This window comes from Chiloscyllium plagiosum, unplaced genomic scaffold (assembly GCF_037043375.1).
Source record: "Chiloscyllium plagiosum isolate Xiang-an unplaced genomic scaffold, Cpla_swu_hap1 HiC_scaffold_28, whole genome shotgun sequence".
NCBI classification, from domain to species: domain Eukaryota; kingdom Metazoa; phylum Chordata; class Chondrichthyes; order Orectolobiformes; family Hemiscylliidae; genus Chiloscyllium; species Chiloscyllium plagiosum.
Window position 1 is genome coordinate 47,265,801 of NW_028270166.1, and position 21,243 is coordinate 47,287,043.

Below are 21,243 nucleotides of genomic sequence, written 5' to 3' on the forward strand. Positions count from 1 at the left end.
TCCTCTATTCTTTCTACCAAAATCTCATACTTCTCCACAAAGAACAAAGAAAATTACAGCACAGGAACAGGCCTTTCGGCCCTCCAAGCCTGCGCCAATCCAGATTCTCTATCAAAACCTGTCACTGAAGGATCTATATCCCTCTGCTCCCTGCCCATTCATGTATCTGTCTAGATACATTTTAAATGACGCTATCATGCCCACCTCTACTACCTCCGCTGGCAACCTGTTCCAGGCACCCACCACCCTCTGCATAAAGAACTTTCCACATAATGCCCCTAAACTTTTCTCCTCTTACCGTGAACTTGTGACCCCTAGTAATTGAGATCCCCACTGGTGGAAAAAAGCTTCTTGCTATTCAGCCTGTCTATACGTCTCATGATTTTGTAGACTTCAATCAGGTCCCCCCTCAACCTTCGTCTTCTTAATAAAATAATCCTAATCTACTCAACGTCTCTTCATAGCTAGCACCCTCCCTTCTAGGTAACATTCTGGTGAACTTCCTCTGTATCCAAGGAGCAGGAGAATCAATGTTTCGGGCATGAGCCCTTCTTCAGGAATGAGGAAAGTGTGTCCTCATTCCTGAAGAAGGGCTCATGCCCGAAACATCGATTCTCCTGTTCCTTGGATGCTGCCTGACCTGCTGCGCTTTTCCAGCAACACATTTTCAGCTCTGATCTCCAGTCCTCACTTTCTCCTCGAACCTCCTCTGTACCCTCTCCAAAACATCCACATTCTTTTGGTAATGTAGCGACCAGAACTGTACCCAGTATTCCAAATGTGGCCGAACCAAAGTCCTATACAACTATAACATGACCTGCCAACACTTGTACTCAATACCCAGTCTGATGAGGGAAAGCATGCTGTATGCCTTCTTGACCACTCGCCCTGTGTTGCTACCTTCAGGGAACAATGGACCTGAACACCCAGATCTCTCTGTACATCAATTTTCTCCAGGACTTTTCCATTTACTGTATTGTTTGCTCTTGAATTGGATCTTCCAAAATCCATCACCTTGCATTAGCCCACATTGAACTCCATCTGCCTCTCTGACAGTCCCTTTCACTATCTGCTATTCCACCAATCTGCAAACTTGTTAATCAGACCACCTATACCTTCCTCCAAATCATTTACATATTTCACATGTATGCGACATCTACAGCCCTTCCCTCATCAATCAACTTTGTCACTTCCTCCAAAAATTCTATTATGTTGGCAAGACATGACCTTCCCTGCACAAAACCATGCTGTCTATCACTGATAATCCCATTTTCTTCCAAATGGGAATAGATCCTATCCCTCAGTATATTCTCCAGCAGCTTCCCTATCACTGACATCAGGCTCAGAGGTCCACAATTACCCTGCTACCCTTCTTAAACAAGGGGACAACATTAACAATCCTCCAGTCCTCTGGGACCTCATCCGTGTTCAAGGATGTTGCAAAGATATCCGTTAAGGCCCCAGCCATTTCCTCTCCCACTTCCCTCAGTAACATAGAATAGATCTCATCCAAACCTGGGGACTCCATATGCTGACTAGAGTAATCAAAGGTCTATCCCTAACCTCAATATCCGTCATGCCCCTCTCCTTGGTTAATACCGATGCAAGGTATTCGTTAAGAATCTCACCCAGTTTCTCTGACTCCACACATAACTTCCTTCCTTTGTCCTTGAGTGGGCCAATCCTTTCTCGAGTTACCCTCTTGCTCCTTATATATGAATAAAAGACTTTGGGAGTTTCCTTAACCCTGTTTGCTAAAGATATCTCATGACCCCTTTTAGCCCTCTTAAGTACTACTTTCCCTATATTCTTCCAAAGCTTTATCTGTTTTCAGTTGCCTAGACCTCAGGTATGTTCCTTTTTCCTCTCAGCTAGTCTCACAATTTCACCTGTCATCTTGCCATTGCTATCCCTCATTTTCATGTCCGTCTTGCACTCCAATCAACCTCTCCTTAAAAGCCTGCCACACATCAAATGTGGATTTACCCTCACACAGCTGCTCCCAATCCACATTCCCCGGCTCCTGCCGAATTTTGGTATAGTTGGCCTTCCCCCCATTTAGCTCTTTCTTTAGGACCACTCTCGTCTTTGTCCCTACGTATTCTAAAACTTAGGGAACTGTGATCCCTATTTCCAAGGTAATCCCCCACTGAAGCTTCAACCACCTGGCCGAGCTCGTTTTCCAACACTAGGTCCAGGGTGGCCCCTTCCCGAGTTAGACTATTTACATACTGCTCTAGAAAACCCTCCTGGATGTTCCTTACAAATTCTGCTCCATCTAAACCTCTAACACTAAGTGAATCCCAGACAATGTTGGGAAAGTTAAAATCTCCTATTACCACTACCCTGTTGCTCCTACATCTTTCTATGATCTCTCTACATATTTGTACCTCTATCTCATGTTCACTGTTGGGGGTGCCTGTAGTACAGCACCAGTATTGTTACCACACCCTTCCTATTTCTGAGCTCTGCTCATATTGCCTCACTGCTCGTGCCCTCCTTCAGCACAGCTGTGATATCCTCTCTGACCAGTAATGCAGCTCCTCCACCCCTTTTATCTCCCTCTCTATCCCTCCTGAAGCATTGATATCCTGGGATATTTAGTTGCCAATCATGCTCTACCCTCAACCAAGTCTTAGTAATAGCAATAACATCATACTCCCAGGTACTAATCCAAGCTCTAAGTTCATCTGCCTTACTTACAACACTTCTTGCATTAAAACAAATGCACCTCAGACTGCCAGTCCCTTAGTGTTCATCCAGCGCTTCCTGCCTACTCTTCCTCTTAATCACGCTGACTTCATTGTCTAATTCCTTACAGAGTTCAGTTACTACCTCCTTTCTGTCCAATAACCACCTCATTTTGGTTACCATCCCCCTGCCACATTAGTTTAAACCCTCCCCAACAGCATTAGCAAAAGCAAGGACATTGATTCCAGTTCGGCCCAGGTGTAGACTGTCCGATTTGTAATAGTCCACCTCCCCCAGAGCTGAAAATGTGTTGCTGAAAAAGCGCAACAGGTCAGGCAGCATCCAGGGAACAGGAGAATCGACGTTTCGGGCATAAGCCCTTCTTCAGAAGGGCTTATGCCCGAAACGTCAATTCTCCTGTTGCCTGGATGCTGCCTGACCTGCTGTGCTTTTCCAGCAACACATTTTCAGCTCTGATCTCCAGCATCTGCAGACCTCACTTTCTCCACCTCCCCCAGAACCTGTCCCAATGTCCACAATGTATTCCATCTGCCACTTTTTTTCCCACAGTCCTAGCCTGTCCAAGTTCTTCTGCAACCTCCTTATATCCTCAATACTACCTGTCCTTCTACCTATCTTTGTGTCACCTGCAAACTTACAATGCCCATAGTTCCTTTTTCCAGATTGCTAACATATACTATGAATAATTGTGGTGCCAACGCTGACCCCTGTGGAACTTCACTAGTTACAAACTGTGATCCAGAAAAAGACCCCTTTTATCCCCATTCTCTGTCTTCTGTTAGTCAGCCAACCCTCTATCCATGCCTGTATCAAACAGAATGGGCTTTTATTTATCAGTCTCCTGTGTAGCATCTTGTCAAAGATCTTCTTGAAATTCAGAAAGATCAAGTTCGTTGGCTCTCCTTTGTCTAACCTGCTCATTATCTCCTTAAAGAATTCTAACAGATTTGTCAGGCATGAGCTCCCCTTGTTGAAACTGTGTTGACTCCATCCATTTTACCATGCACTTCCAAGTACTCCGCAATTTCATCCGTAAAACCTTACTCTAACGAGTATCTTACCAACGATTGAGGTCAGGCTAACCGACCCATACTCTCCTGTCTTCTGCCTCCCTCTTTGATGTTGCGTTAGCCATTTTCCAGTCCTGTGGGACCCTCCCTACCTATATTCCTGAAAGATCACCACCAATGCCTTTACTGTCTCCTTCAGAATTCTGGGGTGCACTCCATCTGTCTGGGTGATTTATCTACCTTCAGACCTTACCGCTCCCCTAGCACTTTGTTCTTAGTGACAGTCACTAAACTCACCTCTGCCCTTTGACTCTCTCTTGAAGTCTGGTATGGCTAATGGTGTCTTCCACCGTGAAAGCTGATGCTAAGTACCTATTCAGTTCCTCCACCATTTCCTTGTTCTCCATTACTACTCCCCCAGCCTCATTTTCCAGTGGTCCAATTTCAACCCTTGCATCTCTTTCTTACCTTCATATACCTAAAACAGTCTTGAATCTTCTTTTACATTACCATTAAGCTTGCTGTCATATTTCATCATCTCACCTCTTATTGCTTTTTAGTTGTCCTCTGCAGGTTATTAAAGGCTTCCCATTCATCTTCACCACATTCTATGCTTTTGAATTTGCTGTTATGCTGCCTCTGACTTTCCTTGTCAGCCAAGTTTGACTCATCCTCCCCTTATTCTTTTCCCTCAGATGAATGCCAAGGTAAAGGACATCTCAAATAGACTTGAAAGGATATTGGGAAGAGGAGAATCCAGTTGTTTTGGTTCATGCTGGGACCAACAACTTGGGCAAGAGAGCCTACTTGCTGATCATCAGGAATTCGGAACAAAATTAAAGGGTCTGGATTATTACCTGAGCCAGGTGCAAATTGTCATAAAGATGAGAAAATTAGGGAAGTAAATGCTAACTAAAGGTGTTGTATGGGGAAAAGGGATGTTTTTTTGTGGGATGACTACCGTTGGTATTGGGACAGAATGAAACTGTATCATTGAGGAAGGCTCCAGTTGATCCTATCTGGGACTGGCATCCTAGCGGAAAGGCTAAATAAGGTGGTCACAAGGACTATGAACGAAATAAAGGTGGGAAGAGGTCTTCAAAGCTTCCAGAACAAGTAATAGGACAGAGAATCTGGAAAGGTTCAGGTTTCTCACTTCAGGTGTAGCAGGTAAGGGGATAGCAATGAGAAGGAGGGCAGGCAATTCAGGACTGAGGATGAGTGACCTAAACACACGCAGTATACAAATAAAGGTAAATGGATTTGTAGCACAGATTGAAATTAACCACTACAATGTGGCACGTATCGCAGATGTTGCTGCAAATGGATCAAGACTGGGAACGAAATATGTAAGAATATGTGTCCTATTGAAAAGACAGGCAGAGGGGGTAAAGTTACCTTGTTAGTAAGAAGTGAAATTGCATCACTATCTCCTCTTGCTACAGTGTCAAAATCTGTGAGGATAGAGTTAAGGAACTGAAAGGGGGAAAAGGCCCTGATGGGAGTTCTGTAGAGGGCCCTCTAGCAGGAGTCAGAATCTGGGGGGAGAAAGTAAATCAGGAAGTAATGAAATAAAGGCACTTTTACAATAATTATGGTGTACGGTGGACTGGGAAAATCAGGTTGGTAGCAGATACCAAGAAAAGGAATTGGTGGAATATCTACAAGATTTAGTTTTGGAGCAGCTTGTGGTAGAGCCCACTGGGGAACAGGCGATTTTGGGTTTGGTGATGTAAAATGAGGCAGGCTTTATTAGAGAGCTTAAGGTGAAGGAATCCCTGGAGCCAGTAAGCATGAAATGATAGAATTCACTCTGCGGTTTGAGAGAGAGAGAAGCTAGAATCAGATGGAACAGTATTATAATTGAGGAAAGGTAATGACAAAGGTATGAGGGAGGAGCTGGCCAGCGTTAATTGGAAGGGGAACTTAGCAGGGAAGATGGTGGAGCAACAATTTCTAGGAGTAATTCAGGAGGCACAGCAAAAAGATCATGCCAAGGCGATTATGAGGCTAACGAGGGACTTCAGGGACAGCATTAAAGCAAAATAAAAAAGCATACAATCTGTTGAAGATTAGTGGGAACCAGAGGATTGGGAAGTCAACCTGCAAAGGAGAACTTTAAAAAAGCAATAAAGGAGATGAAACGTGAGAGTAAAGTAGCTAGTAATATAAAAGCAGATTTCAAGAGTTTGCTTAGATATATAAAAGTAAGGGAAAGGCAAGAGTGGACATTGGACCACTTTAAGTCAGAGAAGTAGTAATGAGGAGCAAAGAAAGAGCAGAGGAACTGAATCTGTTTTCATGGTGGACGATACCAGAACTTCAAGTGAGTCTGGGGGCAGAAGTGAGTATAGTGGCAACTGGATCCTTGACTTGCTGACCCACAGACCGCGATCAGTGAGGATAGGTGATCACACCTCCTCCACAACAATCCTCAACACTGGACCCCCACAAGGCTGCATACTCAGCCCCTTATTATACTCCTTACACACTTATGACTGCGTGTGTGGCCAAATTCAGCTCTAACTCCATTTACAAGTTACTGTAGTGGGTTGCATCTCAAATAATGATGGACAGAGTACAGGAAAGGAGAGACAACTTAGTGGCATGGTGTAAAGACAACAATCTCTCCCTCAATTCAGTGAAATGAAGGAGCTGGTCATCAACTTCAGGAAGTGGAGTGGAGGACATGCCCCTCCCTGTATCAATGGCGCTGAGGTGGAGGTGGTCAAGAGCTTCAAATTCCTAGGAGGAAATATCATTGCCAATCTATCCTGGTCCATCCATATCAACGCTGCGGTCAAGAAAGCACACCAATGCCTCCACTTCCTCAGGAGACTAAGGAAATTCAACATGTCACAATGAGTCTTACCAATTTTTATAGGTGCACCACAGAAAGAATCCTATCCAGATACTTTACAGCTTGGTATGGCAACTGCTCTGCCCAGTCCATCATGAAAACCAACCTTCCTTCTGTCTACACTTCCAATTGTTTCAGAAAAGCAGCCAACATAATCCCTCCTGTTAGACTGTCTTCCACCACCTTCAACATTCCCTCCTTCCACCAGCGCTTAGTAGCAGCAGATTATACCATCTACAAAATGCACTGCAGCAACTCACCGAAGCTCGTTTAAAAGCACCCTTCACCCAAAAGGATAAAGTCATCAGGTATACAGGAACATCACTACCTGCAAGCTCCCCTCCAAGTCACATACCATCTGACCTGGCAATATATTGTGGTTCAAAATCCTGGAACTTCCTTCTTAACAGCACTGCATGTGGGTGTGTCTACAGGAGGTGTGGACTGCAGCAGCTAAAGAAGACAGCTCCCCATCACCCTAAGGGCACCTTAAGATGAACCGTGAATGCTGGTCTAGCTACTGCCCCCACATTCTATGAACAAATTTAAAAATGTGAGGCAGTACATTTTGACAAAGGAGATGTGGAGAGGTAATATAGATTTGATGACACATTTCTAAAAGGTACAGGACAATGGGACCTGGGATTTCACATGTTTTGAGCTGGTAGGACATATTGAAAAGATAATTAACAATGCATTTGGGATCTTAGGATTTATATCTAGTTACCTACGAGGTAACCTACCTAACTACCTGAAGCACACAGCATCCCTGCCTTGCATTGCTTTGCCTTTCTGTGCATTGGCCCTTTAGCCCAGAGATATGAGGCTCATATTATTTATGTCTTGCTATCTCATTTAGCACAGAAACAAAGCCAGGATACTGCAATGGTTGTCAGCGGGTCTTGGTGAAGGGAAGGGTGATAGGCTTTGCTCAGGGGATCCCAGCACAGTAAGCCAAGGGTAGCCTTTGATTACCCCAGTCCAGTCCCTGCATGTTATGGACCAAGCTAGATCCCCTCAAAATATTCCAAGAAGGTAGAGTAGACCCTAGCCTTTTCTTATTTGAAAGGCAGATGTGAGGTGGATATTCCAGGCGTGATGCAGCTTGTCTAAGCAAAACAGAATTTATTTAAACACTATTCCCCCACCCCAAGAAAAAGACTTTGTCTATTTACTCTATCCATTACCTCGTGATTTTATAAACCTCTATAAGGTCACCCCTCAGCCTCTGACGCTCCAGGGAAAACAGCCCCAGCCTGTTCAGCCTCTCCCTAGAGCTCAAATCCTGCAAACCTGGCATCATCCTTGTAAATCTTTTCTAAACGCTTCCAAGTTTCACAACATCTTTCCAATAGGAAGGAGACGAGAATTGCATGCAATATTCTAACGGCCTAACCAGTGTCCTGTACAGCCGCAATATGACCTCCCAACTCCTGTACTTTACACTGGCGGAGTGAAGGAGAACCTCATTCCAGCAGTGAGGGTTCGCTTGCAGTCTGCTGAAACCGGTCTGACCCGGGTGGCAATCGCAGACTGGGCTGGCACAGTCTTGTGCCCTTGCTGTACTTCAGTACTTTCAGGAAGCTGGATCATTTGACAATAGCAGCAGCTTTATTAAGGACGTATACATTCTGCAAGCAGCAGAGACGAAACTGTTTCCCTCCAAAGTGTTTCCCTCCACATTATCCGACTCTTAAAGTGACAGTTCACCAGCAGACGTAGCCTCCATTGCAGTTGCTGTTCCTGGGGAAGGGAATGTCTATGCACTACCCTGACCAGCAGGACAACCAGGCCCTTGATTGCAAAGTAAGGTACTGTTTGTTTTATTTCCCTCCCTGTCTGTCATGTTCAGGGCAAATGTCAGGAACTGTGCAAGCAGCTCTGGACTGACAGTGCTTGTCTGGATGCATAATGTGGTGCTTGTACCAGGAACACTGGTCAGTTCTGGGTTCTTCAAGTGGTGAGCTGCTCTGGAATAGCACATGGTAAGATTAGTAAGAAATATCACATGATTCTTGCCTCACGAGCTAAAACGTCAATTAATGCAATGACTCCACCAAATGCAACATGCAAAATTAGCAACGGAGAAAGTTCTGGCCACTGCATTTTATGATATATGTACATGAGGGTCCTTGAGAAGATGCAGAGATTTACCAGAATGGTTTCTGAAATGGAGGATTTGCACAACAGCTCGGATACAGAAGTTGGAAATGTTCCTAGAGCAAAGGAGATTAAGGGAATTGATGGAGATGTACAAGATTGAGTCAACTTTGAGTAAGAGAGACAAGGGAAAATGTTCCCATTAATTGATGGTACAAGGACTGGAAAACATAGCTTCAATGTTATGAGAAAGAGAGGCATTGGGGATTTTGGGGGAAAAGTGATGTTTTGCTGTTAAAAACATAGAAAATGGAAGTAGACCATTTGGCCCTTCAATCCTGCTCTACTATTCATTATGATCATGGTGGATCATGCAAGTCAGTCCTCTTTACTTGTAAAAAAAATGGAACTGGAACTTGTTGCCCATACAATGGAGAAACAGAGAGAAGCAATTACTTTAAAAAAAGGAATCAAATGAGCATTTGAAAACCATAATCTTCCAGTTATCAGGATACATTGAAAGAATGGCTGGTAAGGCAAATAGGATCTTGGGCATCATAAATAAAGGTATGGCATTAAGTATGAAAAAAAATTCCTGAACATTTATAAAGCTTTGGTCAAGTTAGAGTGCTATATCCAGTTCTAGCCGCCATACTTTAGGAAGGTGCAGGGCCAAGTTACGTTTAGGGCATCCTCTGGGTGAGCAAGGGTATGGGGTGATCATGGAGAGAGGGCATGGACTTAATGGCCAAATGGCCTCCTTTATCCAGATAAATAATCAACACAATTGACTTGTTTTTGATGAAGTAATGGTATGTGGGTAGTTGTATTGATGTAATGTGCATGGACTTTCAAAACGCTTATGACAATGTCGTATATAATACAATGATTAGCAAATTAAAGCCCATAGGCTTAAGGGGACAGTGACTGCATGTGGATATGAAATTGGCTAAGGGACAGAAATCAAAGCAGTGAACTGTTCTCTTTCATACAGAGGGCCAGTTGTGTTTTCCAGGAACTGGTATTAGGACTATTGCATTTTTTGATATTTGTTAATGACAGAGGAACAAAAGAACAAGAGAAGACTCTTTAATCCATCAGGCTTGGTCCACCACTCAATTAGATCATTCTACCCTGTCAGCTAACTTCCTAAACCCTCCTTTGCCTTATATCCTTTATTACCATCAACAACTTATATTTATGAAGTGCCTTTAATGTCATACCAGTGTCTCAATATGCTTCCCAAGAACATTCTGAAACGAATAAGACATTGAGCCACAAAAACGTCCTGATTCCCTAAAACCTATCCACTGTCTACATGGCACAAGTCAGGAATGTGATGGAATATTCCCCCATTTGTCTGGATGAGTGCAGCTCCAACAATACTCATGAAGCTTGAGACCATCCAGGACAAAGTAATAAGTGAACAGAGCTTGGTGCAAATTAAGATGTGGGCAGGGGATTTTGGATGACCCCCAGTTCGAGGAGGGAAAGTGAGAGGTCCACCTGATTTAAATCTCTGATATTAAGTTAATAACTGATTGTTTCCAAAAGAAATTCCCAAATTTATTCCATCTCATGTGGAGAAGATACTTGACTACATTCCTGAGAGGAATAACTTTGACGTTTAGGCTACATTCTCTAGTCCCATATTCCCCAACTAGAAGCAATTTCTCTATTGCTTTTAGGTTAGATTCCCTACAGTATGGAAACAGGCCATTTGGCCCAACAGGTCCACACTGACCCTCTGAAGAGTAACCCACACAGACCTATTCCCCTACCCTATATTTGCCCCTGACTAATACACCTTACACTATGGGCACTATAGCACGGCCAATTCACCTGACCTGAACATCTTTGGATTGTGGGAGGAAACCAGACCACCCGGGGAAAACCCACGCAGACACGGGGAGAATGTGCAAACTCTACACAGACAGTCGCCCAAGAGGGGAATTGAACCCTGTGAGGCAGCAGTGCTAATCACTGAGCCACCGTTCCACCCCCTCAGTTTCCCCCTAATGTTACTAATTTCAATTGATCACTTCTTGACCATTTTAATGCCAGGAAAAAATGTTTTTTTGCAGTTTTTGGTCATATTTCAACCCTTGGAGTCAGTAAACTTTCACAGCACTCCCTTCGAGGCAAATACATCAATCGTAGGCTGTTGTGCCCTGAACTACTCAGTGACACGAGATATGGCAATCAGGATTTTGTGTAGCTAAAGTATGTCTAGCCAGCCACCCCGCACCCATTTATAATCGTCCATGGAGAAAGAGCAAAATCCATTTTAAAATTTTTTTTTTGCACTGATCATAGAAACATCAAACCAGGATCAAAAATAGGCCACTTGACCCTGGGACCCTCCATTGTTCAGTAGGATCATGGCTGATCATCCACCACAACCCTGCGTTTCCCTCATATCTTTTGATCCCTTTCGCCCCAAGTGCTATATTCAGCAACTTCTTGAGATCATACATTGTTTTGGCCTCAACCACCTTCTCAGGCAGAGAATTCCACAGGCTCCACACTGTTTGAATGAAGAAATTTCCCCCCAGCTCAGTCTAAAATGGTCTCCCCCAATCCATTTTAATGTTCAATTATAAATGTCCCTTTGGATCCCCATATGTATATAGCTTTTCACCATTCATCAGCCCTCTCAAAAATCAAAAAGTTAACTCTTGACCCCACAATCCTTGCAAACTCCTGCCCCAATCTCTGATCTACCTTTATTCTCTCAAATCCATTTCTCTCTTCCTGGAATTCCATGTTCGAACCCCTCCAATCAGGTTTCTGCCCCTCGCTACAGTTTTGAAAATTCACTTACCAGAATCAGTGTCCTATATGACTGTGACAAAAGTAAACTCTCCCTTCTTGTCCTCTTTGATCGCCCTCCTCTAACACTGTGGTCCAGCTGACTGGGACTGACCCCACCTGAATCCCAATTGTGATTTCTCCAGCTACCTAGACTCTAAGCGCAGAATTTCCACCCTACATTTCTCTCACCTATATCATCCTAGCTAGAGAAACCACCTGCAATGATGTCCCTTCCTCATCTTCAATGTCACCTTTGATGTCTACGAGGATCTAACCTTCGTCTCCTCCTATATTGCACGCACTTGTTGCCCTTTGGCGACAGCATCCAAAAACAGAGTGTTGGTGTTAGTATTTTCGCAAGTACACTCCTGACATCCTCTCCACGTCATCATCATCTCTCCACTCCTCCGCTGTAGCTAAATTACAAGACTGTTTATCCAGACCAATTCTGCATGATCAGAAATTTGTTCTGACTAAATATTCAGAAGAATTCCTCCAATTTAAATATTGGGAAGACTGAAGCCATTGTCTTCAGTTTCTGCTCCAAATAGCTATCCCTCTCTCCGGCAATCCTGAGGATGAACAAGACTGTTTGAAACATTGTGCCATCACTGCCATCACTCCCCGCTAACTCCAACTCTTAACTACTGCTGAAAGCCTTATCTATGCCTTTGTTAGCCATGGACTTGACTATTGCGATCCATTCCTGACAACTCTTACACCTTCTCCATTTAGGTCATCCAAAGGCCCCTGGCTACATCTTCACTCATTCTGTTTTCTGTTCACTATTACCCCTGTGCTCTTTGCGTGTGTTGACGACCGGTCAAGCCAAGAATTGATTTTAAAATTCTTGTTTCTGTTTCCAAAGCCTCCGTATCTCTGTAATCTCTTCTCGACCCACAATCCCCAGAGTTCTGCATTCCTTAATTGTGGTCTCTTAAGAATGCCAATGGTGATTTAAGAGTCATAGAGATGTACAGCACGGAAACAGAATTTTCAGTCCAACTTGTTCATGCTGATCTAGACTCAAAGCTCAAAATTTCACCCTAAATTTCCCTGCCACTCAATCTCAATATCCTCTTTTAATACCCTCCTTTAAAATCCATTTTTAACCTAAATCTTTTGGTCATTTTCCTAATAAGCAGCACAGTATCAAATTGCACTTTATAACACTTGGAAGAGGCAGATGATATTTTTTATGATGATGTGGCAGTGATATCACTCAACTTGGATCCTGGAGACCTGAAGAAGGGTTATGCCTGAAACGTTGACTCTCTTGCTCCTCAGTCACTGTCTGACCTGCTGTGCTTTTTCCAGCGCCACTCTTTATCAACTCCTAGAGACGCAAGCCGGGGATGTGGGTTCAAACCTGGATATGAAGCTAGTTAACAATCAATATTTGTAGTGAAAACTTAACTGGTTTACTAATGTCCTTTAGGAAGAAAATCTGTCGTCCTTACTTACATGGTCTGTTCTCCATGTAACTCCAAATCCATGTACTTGATTCTGAAATGATCCAGCAAGTCATTCATTTCCAGGGCAATTTTAGATATGTAACATCACATGAAAGAATAAAGAAATACAAGCTAGTGTAGAAATTCATGCATTTTTTTCTTTTTATAAATATAAAGCATTAGTTAGGCAACAGCTAGAGTATCTTGTGCAATTCTGGAATCCATTTTATAGGAGGGATATGATCGTACTGGAGAGGGTGCAGAGATTTACCAAGGTGTTGCCTGGGCTGGAATGATTCAGTTATGAATGTAAATTTGATCGACTGGGATTGTTTTGTTTGGAGCAAAGCTGGTTGAGATGAATAAAATTGAAGGCCATAGGTTGGGTAGACAATCCTTAGTGATCAGAAAGTACAGGTTTTAAAGGTTGGGGCTCGTGATTTAGAGAAGATGTGAGGATTTTCTTTCTCAACCAGAGAGTGGTGTGAATCTGGAATTCACTGTCTGTAAGGGTGGTAGAGACTGAAACCTTCATAACGTTGAAGAAGTATTTCGATGTGATGAAAGTGAATACTGCAGATGCTGGAGATCAGAGTCAAGGTTAGAGTGGTATGCTTTTGCCTGAAACATTGATTGTCCTGCTCCTCAGATGCTGCCTGACCAGCTATGCTTTTCCAGCACCACTCTAATCTAGTATTTAGATATGCACTTGATACTAGTCCTTGACACTAAACTACCTCCCTCTGAGTAAACGGGATGTCTGACACTCCTGTCCTTATCAGTCAACCAGGCTCCCTGATTGGACTAGATTAACAGCCCCAATCAGAGAACTCATATTTTATGAGGCCCACCTGGCTGACCTCGTTACAATCACTACATCTACTATATGGTAATGCAGCTAAACATCCTTGTATCATTGGTAAGCATGGAATAAGTGGCTCTATTCCATTAGCTAAGTTGTTAATAATAGTAAATAGTTGAGGTGCAATAACAGACATATGTAGGATGCCCCAAATCACATAGTACTAATGAGTGGACATGCCTTCTGGATGTCTGTGTAAGTAATTTCTATAGACATCTCCCTCTGAACTACTCAAAATATTCAGTCAGGTTTTCACGCCTTTACACAAGACCCTAGGAAACAAGACCTGAACTAGGCCTTTAGTTCATCTGTTCCGCATTCAACAAGATCACTGTTGACCCACTTCAACTCTACCTTCCTGTGCTAATACCATATCCATCATTCTCATAGTACCCAAAATTATCAATTATATATATTTACTAAATAGGCATCCACATCGCTCGGAGTTAGAGACATCCCCTTGAATAAGTAATTTATTTCCATCTGTTTGAATTGGTTGATCCTTTATTCTGATACTATGGCACCCATATTCTAAGCTCCCAGCCATGAAACATTTTTCTTAGTGTGGCCACCTAAAAATGTTATGTTTCAATTAGATTACCTCACACTCTTCTAAACTCCAGGGAATATGGCATTGTTGACTCAATCTCTTCTTGTGTAGGACAATTCTCACATGCCAGGAACAGGTCAAGTGAACTTTGGTTGCTCTCCCTTGAAAGACAAGCATCTGCTTCCTCAGGTAATGAGGATAATGCTTCACTACAAGTATGGCCTCATTAATGTCCCCTATAATTTGTAGCAAGATCTCTTTACTCTCAGGCTCCAAACCCTGTAGCATACTACTTTCATAATTATCAGCATGTCAGCAATTGTGAATCATAGAATCATAGAGATGTACAGCATGGAAACAGACCCTGTGGTCCAACTCATCCATGCCGACAAGATATCCTAAATTAATCTAGTCTTTTGTGTCAGTACTTGGCCCACATCCCTCTAATCCTTTCCTATTCATATACCCATACAAGTGTCTTTTAAATGTTGTAATTGTACCAGCCTCCACCAGTTCCTCAGGCAGCTCATTCCATACATGCACCACCCTCTGTGTAAAAACATTCTCGATTCATCTACATAGATAACCAAGTCCTCTGAATGCAAACATTCCTCGATGTCTGACTGGTCAAACAAAATTCTGTTTTTTTTTCCCATGGTTGCCCAAATAGAGCACAAGTTGTCCTATCAGGAGAGACACAGCCCTCAACCTGCAAAAAGATACCAAGGTCACTAATGGCTTTGCCACATGGCAGACCACTCCCCTTGATTGACAACGTACAAGTGGCAGTGGGAAGAGGGACTTGAGCAGGTGATGGGTGCTGTGTTCCTGTCATTACAATTGTACATTCACCCCACTTGCCACTCCACTCTTGGGTTATGGTGCTGGCTGTGCATTAGGTGAGTGGTATAAAATTCCAGCCAGAGATTCCTAATATTTGAAACTTAATCATTCCAAAGCCTCTCCCTTTACAACCAGTCAAACTGTAAATCCCCTGTTAATTCCAATTATCTATTTTTTGTTAAATAACCAATACACAATCCACATTGATATATTACCCTCAAACCTGACAACTCCTATTTTTGTGTCACAGCCTCTTTTATGGTTATTTGAAAGTTTAAATACACCTGACATCCACTGGGTCCCCTTTATCGAATTTTGTTCCAACTTCAAAAAATGTACCAGATTTACCAAACACTATTTCCCTTTCAGAAATCCATGCTTATTCAAGTTAAGAGACCCATAACCATGCCCCTAAAACAGATCTGGGCATTTTGCCCACTACTGACACCTGGTTGTAGCTTACCATGTACTCTCTTCCCCTTCAATTAGAAGGTTATGTTTTTTACCTTTTTAAATTTTTTTTGGAACTGAACCAGAATTTAAGAAATTCTGGAAATCTAGATCATTGCACCCACCAACTCTACAGTCATGCAAGCCATCAAATACAATGGATTCATCCTCATTTAGAGCCTTCAAGTTTTCCAGTAATATCTCTTAACAAACTAATTTCTTTAAGTTTTTTATTCTATTTGGCTTCCCAATATTTCTAGTGTTTGTGTTTTCTTCTATAAAGACAGAATGGAGCTAAGTATTTAGTGAATGTCTCTGCCTTTTCATTACTGCCCAATATAATTTCACCCATGACTGTTTACATACCTGCAGAGACAGTGCGGAGCGAAGGGGAAGTTGCCCAGTGCAGAGTGTGACAGCAGCCAGTGGTCAGACCAGATGGTGGCTGCCTATGCTGGTCTGCTGCAGAGAGCTCCTGAAGAGCGAGACTGTGATGTTTGTCTTTTTAACTCTGCTTTTCTGTCCTGTAGTTATACTGTGTACAGCTGTAATGCAATTTATTTTTCTTCATTTCTCTACTCTGTAACCAAGGATTGTACCTAGGTACTCTGTACCTAACATTGAGACATGTGTTGGTGATATCGTTACACTGTGACAAATCTGTAACTGAAAAAGCTGCTTTGTACTTAAGATGGCATTGTAAGTGGCAACTTGTAAACCTTTCACTGTACTTATTTGAGTACATGTGACAATAAAGTTAATTCAATAAAGCTAATTAAATTCAATTTTTCAAATTGTAATTGTGTCTCTTGCTGGAACACAAGACCTTACGAAATAGAAGCAGGAGTAGACCAGATGTTCTATTGAGCTTATTCTACCAATCTGTACAGTCATGTCTGAGCTTGGATTTCATCTCTACTGTCCTACTCTCCCCCAACATCTCTCGATTTCTCCAAAGATTTGCAACTCTGCATTGAAACATTTCTCCTCATCTCTCCTAAATGTTTTTATTAGCCTCATATCCTGAAATTGTTCTCAATTCCCCAGGGGGAAGCAACCTCTCAGCATCTATGCTGTCAAATCCCTTATAATCCTGAATGCTTAGATTAAATTGCCTTTCATTATTCTAAACTCCAGCGAATATAGCTTTATTTGCTCATACAATACATGGGACTATTCCTTAATGCATTCTCTGGTAATGCTCTACTCTGCAGGGTCTACTACTAGGAGAAAGTGAGGTCTGCAGATGCTGGAGATCAAAGTTGAAACTTTATTGCTGGAACAGCACAGCAGGTCAGGCAGCATCTAGGGAACAGGAGATTTGACGTTTCGGGCACAGGCCCTTCACTACTAACCACTAATTGACACTATCTTTACATGCATCGTAAATTGTTGTTTCCTTTGAGATTTGGTACTCTTGAAATCCTGTCCTGACGTGTAGAACAAAAAAGCTTTGATTACACGTGTCTTTTGTTCTTCAGCAACTTTATTAAGAAAGAAATGGAGCACAAAAGCAAATAAGCTGTTTTAAACATGTATAAAATACCAGTTAGGCCTCAGCTGAAATATTGTGTGCACCACAGCTTTTAGGAAGGATGTCAAGGCTTTACAGAAGGTGTAGAAGAGGGATACCAAAGATCAAGGACTTCAGTTACAGGAAACTCTTTGCAGGCGCTAATCACTTTCAATGGAGCAGAAATGGTGAAAGGGAGATATGAAAAGAGGTATTCAAAATTATACAGGGTTCTGATAATGTAAATAAGGTGAACGTATTGCCTGCAAAAGGACTGACAGCTACCAGAAGACACAGGATTCAATGGATTGTATTTGAAGAACCGATTTCCATTAGCAGAAAAGTCAATAAGCAGGGAAATAGATTTTAAAGTAGTTGAGGGAACAATCAGAATCGGGTTGAGGAGTATAGTTGTTTGGAGATGATCTGGAACTCACTGCCAGAAGGAAGAATAAAGGTGGAAATCTGTGTATCACCATTTAGAAAATACTTGGAGACAAGTAGAAGCCGCCGATACTGACAATGTCATTTTCTAGGACATGGAAGGTGGGATTAGACTGGATAGTTTTCTTTTAGGACCAGCATGCACGCAACAAATTAAATTGCTCTTTCTATGTTGTTAATGTTTCTATATTTGGGTAAAAAGCAAAAGAACCCCAAACATCATAAGCAATTCATAATTTGTACAGCGAGTTATTGAGATCTGCAATTCACTGCTTTAAAGGTTGATGGAAGTGGATCCAGTAGTAACTTTAAAAAGGGAATTGAGCAAATACTTGAAGTAGAAAATTTGTAGGGCCATTGAGGAAGGTCAGGTGTAATGGGACTAATTGGATAACTTGCTCAAAGAGTAGACACAACAGGTCAAATGACCTCGTTTTGTGCTGTGTTATCTGATTTGATAACTGAATGAAGGATTAATGTAATGAGCAATGTACAAGACAGTACAAGTGTCAAATAGTGTGTGTCTGCACACACTCTCAGCTAAATGAAGGGTGTGTCCAGTGCTTTTAATAGAGAAGGTTATTTTTAGGAGCGTGTGTCGTTATGTCATTATTCAAACATTTTTGGGAGCGCAAAGAAAGTATAGAAATTCCTTTTATGCTTTTTCTTTAGAAACTCAGTTTCTGTCGCATAGTTGTGAAATGAGGGCATGAAAACACTCTCATGCCAACACATCTGTTGGATTATGTTTTGAATCCTGAAAACAGATGATAAGATTATTTAGTTTCGATCCACCACAGCATATCTGCAGCTCTGCCATTCTGCTCAACCCAATTCATCACCTCCAGTCTTCACACCTCTGTTCCCAGTAAAATTCACACTCCCACCATCATCGCTGTCTTTGGTTCGGACCCCATCAGCACACCCTTGTCAATATAAATGAACCTCTACCTTTATGACACACATCTGATTTAACATTCATTGCCATATCTACCTGGGAAAAAATTTAATAGATGTTGGTCATTCAATCTTACGCTTTAACAGGGATTGTTGCAAAACAGAACCTTGAAATCGCTGTAAATGTGTCTTTATATTGATTCTGTCACCCTAATTTCATCCTCTGGACAATCATCTTAAGTCTGTATCTTCCATGGTTACTCACTCTTCAGATAGTGGAAACAATGTCTTCCTATCCATTCTAAGGTAAAAATCACACAACACCAGGTTATAGTCTAACAGGTTCATTTGAAAGCACTAGCTTTTGAAGCACTGCCCTTCATCAGGTGGTTGTCTGAAAGCTAGTGCTTCCAAATAAGCCTGTTGGACTATAACCTGGTGCTGTGTGATTTTTAACTTTGTACACCCCAATCCAACACCAGCATCTCTAAATCATGTCTATTTAACAATGGACATCTTTACTCATGTTAAACAGTGAATCAGAACAAATTAAGTGAGGAATGTATTCAGAGAATAGTAAAAAAAATACTGACCTGCGGCCTCTCTGCTACAGACACACACAGTTCTGGAGTAATTATGAAGACATTTCCAAACGTGACAGATTGATGGTGTTGTTGATGTTGTTGGCTGTTGGGAGCAGTGGATTTAGTTGGCATTAACTAGAACAAAGTAATGAGGTCACTGATGAAATAGAATGATCATGAACTGTGTTGATTTACAATGTGTGGGCGGCGTTAGGAGATCAGTCTGCTTTTCAGAGGCAAACCATTGCTGACAGCATTGGATTCCAGGCGAGTGTTGCTGACCTATGGAAGATTATTCAATCAGGAGAATAGTTGGCGTTGTGAGGCCACCACTGTCTGAGCACTGTTTGTGGAGATGTCACTGCCCATTGTGCATCCATCTCAAACCTGGAGAGCAGCCACGGTGGCTGAGTTCGTAGAAAATCAGCATTTTGATATGTTGCCCCACTTGAATGTAATAGGAGTCTCCAATATTTGAAGAAGGAAAGCATACAGTAATGTAAAGGTTAGTACTTCAGGGAACTGGGCTAATTCTCTGGAGACACTTACGCTATCTGATGAAATTTACAATCAATTAATGAATAAATCTGGAATAAAATGCTAATCTCTGTAGTGGTAGCACGAAATGACAAACTGTTGTGAAACACATCTGATTCACTAATGTCCTTCAATGAACAAAATCAGCTATCCTTAATTTGTCTGGCCTACATGTGACTTTAAACCTAATATAGTTGACTCTTAACACCCCCCCCTTTGAAATGGCCTAGAAACCGTCCTATTGTGTATCAAACCACTGCAGACATTGAAGAAGAATGTAATCAGACAGACCATTCAGCATCAACCTGGGCTACAAAAGACGATGCCTGAAACGTCACCTCTCCTGCTCCTCAGATGCTGTCTGCCCGGCTGTGCTTTTCCAGCACCACACTCTCGACTCTGATCTCCGCATCTGCAGTCCTCATTTTCTCCTACAAAAATAATGCCCAGCCCACCCTGTAAGATCCTCCTTTACTTTGGTAAATTTGGGACCTTACTAACAGGTCAGTCAAGCATCAACCTGATGTAGTCACACTCACAGAATCATACATTACAGACTCCTCTGCAAAGTAGTGGGATTAGCATCAGCTGCATGTACAATGATATGTCATGATGTCAACATTACAAGATTAAGGGAGAGAAGTGGAAGGGGACAGAAGTTCTAACCTAGTGTTGAAAACAAACCCATTTGTTGTCAGCACTCGGTTGTCAACATATATTTTGTCCAAGAGTTTTGAATCACATTCCTCAGGATAATTCATAATTTTGGTCCTGAAATGTGCCCAGTCTACCTTAGCTTACCATGGAAGGGAAAACTATTTCAGAAGTTTGAGGAACAGGTGAAGTTTGCTGTTTATGCTGCTACTATGCAGTAACAACAGGTTAAATTTGCCACTAACTGAATGCCCCATCAAGGCAAATAGATCTACCAATCACATAATCTGTATATGAATTTCAATGGCAGTGCGATGCCATGTATGTAGACCATATGTTCCAAAGGCTGGCAATTTTAACAAACATCATATAGTTTCAAAAAAGTAAGGTCCCAACCATACCTGACCATCCATTACTTGCAAAACATGTGCAAACTATGCTGACAACAGATTTAAAAATCACACAAGACCAGGTTATAGTCCCACAGGTTTATTTGGAAGCACTAGCTTTCGGAAGGAGCAGCGTTTCGGAACGCTGGTCTCCACAACCTATTGATGAAGGACCATCGCTCCGAAAGCTTTCTATACTCCAGTCCAATACTGGCATCTCCAAATCATGACAACTAATTTGGAATTGTCAGTCAAGTGCACCGTGTGCGTGCTGGAGTGCACTGGAAGCTACAAATATTAACAGACATGGCCTGCTCTTTGCCTGCAAAAAGATCATGTCCATGCACTTGCACCTATTTCAACTGATCAAAATAAATGACAGCAATTCACTGATTCATTTATGAGGTCAATGCCTCAACTAATCAGAAACGGCCTTGTTTAAAATTTAAACAAAAGCCTGGCCATTAACATCATTTACCTTCCTCATGTCAGCACTCTACCAATTCCAGTGCTCTTGCTAACCAATCAGCACTCCTCTCTCATATTGTATAAATGTTTATTTTTTCCTTA

The 21,243-nt window shown here is 42.1% G+C and overlaps 1 protein-coding gene across 2 annotated transcripts in view; it reads right to left on the minus strand.

Annotated features, from left to right (window-relative positions):
• The window catches only part of LOC122565152 (mitotic interactor and substrate of PLK1-like), a 129,469-nt gene extending 110,297 nt beyond the window's left edge, over positions 1–19,172 (minus strand). The window contains exon 1 of one of the 2 annotated variants that reach the window (XM_087976179.1): positions 19,103–19,172. The gene's annotated coding sequence lies outside the window, so the exon portion shown is untranslated. Of the gene's footprint in view, positions 1–12,960; positions 13,002–19,102 lie in introns of those variants that run through there. The other variant, XM_043720833.2, reaches the window with a different exon arrangement.
• Positions 19,173–21,243: the final 2,071 nt, after the last annotated feature.